At 39.9% G+C, this 6787-nt stretch overlaps 1 pseudogene; it reads right to left on the bottom strand.

Annotated features, from left to right (window-relative positions):
* Positions 1 to 283: 283 nt before the first annotated feature.
* LOC137765956 (tigger transposable element-derived protein 1-like) lies at positions 284 to 3381 on the bottom strand (annotated as a pseudogene).
* Positions 3382 to 6787: the final 3406 nt, after the last annotated feature.

Genomic DNA, 6787 nt, shown 5'->3' with positions numbered 1-6787 from the left:
TGGCGCAGTGGTTGAGACTCCACACTCCCGAGGCAGGGGGCCCAAGTTTGATCCCCGGTCCGGGAACTAGATCCCACATGTATGCCGCAACTAAGAGTTTGCATGCCACAACTAAGGACCCGGTGAGCCGCAACTAAGGAACCTGCCTGCCGCAACTAAGAAGCCCACCTGCCGCAACAAAGGAGCCCACGAGCCGCAACTAAGGAGCCCACCTGCCGCAACTAAGACCTGACGCAACCAAATAAATGATTTTTTTTTTAAATGCTTTACTTCTAAAAAAATTCTAACCATCTGAGCCTTCAACGAGTTGTAATCTTTTTGCTGGAGGAGAGTCTTGCCTCCATGTTGAGGGCTGCTGACTGATCAGGGAGGTGGTTGCTGAAGGTTAGGATGACTGTGGTAATTTCCTAAAATAAGACAACAATGAAGTTTACCACATTGATTGACTCTTCCTTTCACAAATGAATTCTCTGTAGGCATGCAATGCCGTTTGATAGCATTTTATCCACAGTAGAATTTCTTTCAAAATTACAGTCAAACCTCTCAAACCGTGCCGCTGCTTTATCAACTATGTTCACATAATATTCTAAATCTTTTGTTGTCATTTCAACAATCTTCACAGCATCTTTGCCAGGACTAGATTCCATCTTTAAAAACTACTGTCTTTACTCATCCATAAGAAGCAACTCCTCATCCATTAAAGTATTATCATAAGATTGCAGCAATTCAGTCACATCTTCAGGCTCTACTTCTAATTCCAGTTCTCTCGCTAGTTCCACCACATCTGCAGTTACTTCCTCCAATGAAATCTTGAACCCCTCAAAGTCACCCAGGAGGGTTGGAATCAACTTCTTCCTAACTCCTGTTAATGTTGATATTTTGACCTCTTCCCCTGAATCATGAGTTTTCTTAATGATATCTAGAATGATGAATACTTTCCAGGAGGTTTTCAATTTACTCTGCCCAGATCCATCAGAGGAATCGCTATCTATGGCAGCTATAGAATTACAAAATGTATTTCCTGAAAAATAAGACCTGAAAGTTGAAATTAGTACTTGGTCCATGGGCTGCAGAATGGATGTTGTGTTAGCAGGCATGAAAACAACATTAATCTCGTTATACATCTCCATCAGAGCTCTTGGGTAACCAGGTGCATTGTAAATGAGCAGTAATATTTTGAAAGAAATCTTTTTTCTGAGCAATAGCTCTCAACAGTGGGCTTGAAATATTCAGTAAACCACGTTGTAAACAGACATGCTGTCATCCAGGCTCTGTTGTTCCATTCATAGAGCAAAGGCAGAGTATATTTAGCACAATTCTGAAGGGCCCTAGAATTTCAGAATGACAAATGAGCGTTGGCTTCAACTTAAAGTCACCAGCTGCCTTAGCCCCTAACAAGAGAGTCAGCCTGTCCTTTGACACTTTCAAGCCAGGCATTGACTTCTCCTCTCTAGCTATGAAGGTCCTAGATGGCATCTTCTTCCAATAGAAGGCTGTTTTGTCTACAATGAAAATGTGTTGTTTAGTGTAGCCACTTTCATTAATTATCTGAGCTAGATCTTCTGGATAACTTGCTGCAGCTTCTACATCAGCACTTGATGCTTCATCTTGCACTTTGATGTTAGGGAGACAGCTTCTTTCCTTAAACTTCATGAATCAATCTCTGCTAGCTTCAAATGTTTCTTCTGCAGCTTCCTCACCTCTCTCATCGCTCACAGAATTAAAGAGAGTTAGGGCCTTGCTCTGGATTAGGCTTTGCCTGAAGGGAATGTTGTGGCTAGTTTGGGTCTTCTATCTAGACCACTAAGACTTTCTCCACATCAGCAATAAGGCTGTTTCACTTTCCTATCATTCATGTGTTCAGTGGAGCCGCACTTTTAATTTCCTTCAAGAACTTTTCCTTTGCATTCAGAACTTGGCTAACTGTTTGGTGCCAGAGGCCTAGCTTTTGGCCTATCTCGGCTTTCAACATGCCTTCTTTCACTTGAACATTTAGAGGCCATTGTAAGGTTATTAACTGGACTAATTTCAATATTGTTGTGTCTCAGGGAATAGGGAGGCCTGAGGAGAGGAAGAGAGACAGGGAACGGCAGTCGGAGGAGCAGTCAGAACACACACAACATTTATCGATTAAGTTCACCGTCTTCGGGACTTTCCTGGCAGTCCAGTGGTAAGACTTCACCTTCCAATGCAGGGGGTGCAGGTTCGATCCCTGGTCCGGGAGCTAAGACCCCACATGCCTCGCGGCCAAAAACCAAAACATAAAACAGAAGCAATATTGTAACCAATTCAATAAAGACTTTTAAAATGGTCCACATCAAAAAAAATCTTAAAAAAAAAAAAGTTCACCATCGTATATGGGCACGGTTCGTAGTGCCCCCAAACAATTACAATAGTAACAGCAAAGATCACTGATAGCAGATGTAATAATAATGAAAGTGTTTGAAATATTGTGAGAATTACCAAAATGTGACACAGAGACACGAAGTGAGCAAATGCTGTTGGAAAAATGGCACCAACAGACTTGCTCAATGCAGGGTTGCCACAAAACTTCATTTTGTGAAATATGCAACATCTGTGAAGCACAATAAAGCAAAGCACAATGAAACAAGGTACACCTGTATACCTACAGATTTGAAACCACCTAAAAAAAATAACATAAATCCTCCCTGACCTCAACTGTTACTAACAAGTAACCATATATTTAATCCCACATGAAAATATATTACAACATTTGTAAAGTACTTAATTATAGATGCAAGGATAATTTAAAGCAGAATGTATGTGCACAAAATGCAAGTCTGAGCCCACAAGTCACATGTGCAAGAGATAGAATTTTATTTTTCTGGAATTCAGTTCATTATCTATTTCAAACTCTCATTCAGAAACTAAATCTCATGCAATACAAAGCTCTCCAGCCACCCCACAACTACCTCCCCTCCACTGGAGTGAGGAGACTAAAGCAGCATCAGTAACAGTTCCCCTAGGAGCCATAGCAGAGCCTGAAATGAAAGGAAAACTAGGTAATACTGACCTTGTGGTCACTTAAAATTTTGACATTTTTTCCACCATGCACTTTTATGTTAATTTTGAGTTTTCATATATTGCATTAAAATATTATTTATCTTGATTAGTGAGTTCTTTGGTACCCCATTAAATTCTGCACCCAACGTGGGTGACTCACATGTTCCACCCTAGTCTCAAACCTTCTTCTTTCACCCTGAGATCAAGTTTAAGTTCCAGGAGCTTATATAGTTGTGAAGGGTGAAGAGAGTAGGCTGGAGACGTAGGGTTGTCATCTATCGAAACCAGCATTCTTTGAGATGCATGTTGCTTATCTGGTTTAAGGTCATTGATCCACTCAGGTTTCTGGCAGGTCATTTGGCCTCAACTTCAAGACCCTTCAAAACTGGCCCTTATTCAATCACTTCCATGCCCATTCCAAGTTGCTCAGAAAACATTCATCTGCAATTCCATATCACTCTGGGGCTTCAGGTCAATTATTAGGGTTGTCTGAGATACTTTACCACCTCTGTCCTACTCTTGCATGCAGAGAAAATGTTCTACTCCTCTGCATGGCACAAAAAGATAGGCAGGAGCTCTGGGTGGTTGACTGAAGCCCATCTTCCTGGACACATCACACCACAAATTTTACACTTGATGTGCAATTTCAGAACGTGTCCAGTCCTTGGCAATCCATCTACTTTCCCAGGCTCCACCTGGGAATGGAGGCACATGTCCAGAGGGTGCTGATAAACGTTTAACAACCAGTTCTCCAAGGTGGGATGGAAGAGCATTTGCCAATTTTCAGAAAGGAACACTCTCGCCAGGGCTGATTTCAAGTCACCCATGTGATACCAACAAGCTCACACCACTCCTAAAAATGTGACAACTGGCTCTCAGAAGCAGGGAAAAAGCAGACCCTGCACACTACAGCACAGGTCTCCTCAATTTCAGAGCCCCCAAAGCCTATCCAAGATCTCTGTCATTCTAGGGTTAAGGGCAAAGAAGGCAAAAAAGCAAGTGTTAGCCTCCAGTTTTCAGGGACAGTCTCATATCTAATCTCTTGTTTGCCTTCTCACTTTCTTTCTTCTCTGGCCAAGAAAAATAAGGAGCAGAAAAAACAACACTTTATCTAATCTTCCAAATCCATTGACTACTGGAAACAGAAATAGATTAGTCAAGAATTTACCTCTTTTGTAATCTGATTTATCTGTGTTGTCCCTTCCCTACGGCAATGTAGGCAGAATACCTAACTGTTGAAATGGAGAAAACTGGATTTAGGAAATGTTAAAGGAAAAAGTATCAGTTTACATCTCAACACATATTATTCCACCACATAGTCAAAATAATCTCCAAAGATAAGTGAAATAATAATCTCTTATTTAACAACTTACAATTTACTTGTTCATGTTGACCTGAAACAAACAGACTGTCAGATGTTTCTCCAGCAAAGATGGGTTTATTCAGGATCAGCGGAGAATTGCAGTTTGGGGTCTGCAACCATAGTGAGCCACATGCAAGTGCCCACATGGCAAGGGAAATTTTAAAGAGGGGAAAAGGAAGTTGGAAAGGCTATAGTGTTCCTGGTGAATTTGAGTTCTTGATGTCTTGCCCCAGAAATAATTCAGTGAGAGACAAAGTGATAGGTAAGAAATGGATTTATTGAGAGAATATTTAGAAAGAAACACACTCCACAGGCAGAGTGTGGGCCATCTCAGAAGGCGAGAGAGCCTCGAAATATGGCGTGGTTAGTTTTTCTGGGCTGGATAATTTCATAGGCTAATGAGTGGGAGGATTATTTCAGGTAAGGGGCGGACATTTCCAGGAATTGGGCCACTGCCCACTATTTGGCCTTTTATGGTTAGCCTTAGAACTGTCATGGTGCTAGTGGGTGAGTCATTTAGCATGCTAATGTATTACAATGAGCGTATAATGGGGCTCAAGGTCTACTGGTAGTCAAATCTTCCACCATCTTGGATCTAGTTAATCCCAACCAGTTTTTGTCATGTCCTATGGCTATGTCATTCTTTTAAAGGTTGTGCCCTGCCCCCTTCCCTCCTGTTTCATTAGGATACAAATAATCCATGGCTTTTCATTGGCTGAGTCCTCACCAGGAAAGAAGTCTTTCTTCTTCCTGCTGGGCTCTGCTATCATCACAGGGCGTGAGAACTCCCTCTTCTGGTCTCTCAACCCTATTTAACTGAGGTTTCTGCTTAGTAATTCTTTTGCATGCAACACAGATTTATTGCATGCTATTACAAGCTCATTAAGTATCAGGGTCTACGCTAGGTACTAAATATATAAAGATGAGTAAGTCTGGCTAATCTTTAGGAGTTCACAAACCTCACAGACATTCTCTAGAGTATTGGTTAAAATTAAAGATATATATATCCCATATACATTTGATTACAAACCATATATGCATATAAATTATATAAACTATATGCATACCACATAATAAATACATATATACACTATATATACACATAAACTTAGGTGTTAAAACAAAAGCGAACAAACGACAAAAAGAAAAAAAGAAAATGATTTATTGTAAATATCACCTTTACAGAGCGGTAGGGAAGAGCTTTGTGCTCAAGAAGAGGCTTCTAGATGTTGGCAATATTCTATTTCTTGATCTAAGTGGTACTTACATTAAGGTTCCTTGATTGGTACTATACATCTATAGTTTCATGTTATTTTTATTATGTTATTTTCTTATTTTAAATGCCCCCTTAGTGGTTTTGCTAGTTGACTATGTCAAGAATTTTTCTTTTCATGCCTCATATTTTTAGTCCTAAGCATAATCACTTTCTAGGTTTCCCAGCAAGCTGAGTTTCTAATATTCCTGAGGGTGGTTGTTTTGGAGACAGTATCTTTGTGTTTTTTTCCTAACAGCTTTATACATTTAGCCCTCATTTTCTTTTCTAAACAGAAATGGATATGTTTTATCCTTCTCACCAACAGGATGTTAAATTAAATCGTGCTGGGATCAGTTTTCATGATGGCCCAATGTTGAACAAAGAGGTACTTTCTTGTAGATGAATTTTTAAAAACTCTAGGGTATGTGAAACCACCAGCAACTGAAGATAGGCAGCAATCCTGCTTTCTCATAGGACGAGGACTGGGGCTGGGTTCTCAATTCAGACCTGTGAACAGAGGAAGCTTGAACCAGCAACACCCCAGGAATCAAGGTTTGGGGCAAGGATATTCCGTAAACTAAAAGGGAGCAACAAAAGGAAAATCTGCAAAAATTTCTTAAGGCCTCAGACCAGAGAGTACTGCCTACATGTTCAAAAGGCTCATAGCAGATTAGTATTAGTAAGTAGCTCATACTCAGCTACTTAATAGTTATGGGACCTGAAGCAACTCACTCCACCTCTGAGCTTGCTTCCTCACCTGTAAAAAAGGGAATAATAACAATAACTACTTTGGGGGATTTTTATAGGCCTATGATGATGTATGTTGAATGCTCGGTACGTGCAAGGGTACATGATTACAGAAATATATTCATTTTAACAAAATTATACAGTAAAATAATTTGGATGTTATCTAGATTTATTTTGTTAGCATTTTATTGTGGAAACTCCCTAAGCCAGTAATGTATTTATTATCCAGGGACAGACGTTTTGTGTATAACCTAAGGTTGTCTAATGGCTAGTGCTAAAAGAAACAAGCAGTTATAACCAATTGACAGATTCCATCTAGAACATACAATTTGAAATATTTATGTCAATAAATATAATTGAGCATAAAAATATTCTTAAGTTGCTCTGCGTGCACATGG

The sequence above is a fragment of the Eschrichtius robustus genome, chromosome 6 (genome assembly GCF_028021215.1).
Source record: "Eschrichtius robustus isolate mEscRob2 chromosome 6, mEscRob2.pri, whole genome shotgun sequence".
Classification (NCBI taxonomy): domain Eukaryota; kingdom Metazoa; phylum Chordata; class Mammalia; order Artiodactyla; family Eschrichtiidae; genus Eschrichtius; species Eschrichtius robustus.
The sequence above is the reverse complement of the archived record's forward strand: the minus strand, read 5'-3'. Positions and strand labels throughout refer to the sequence as shown.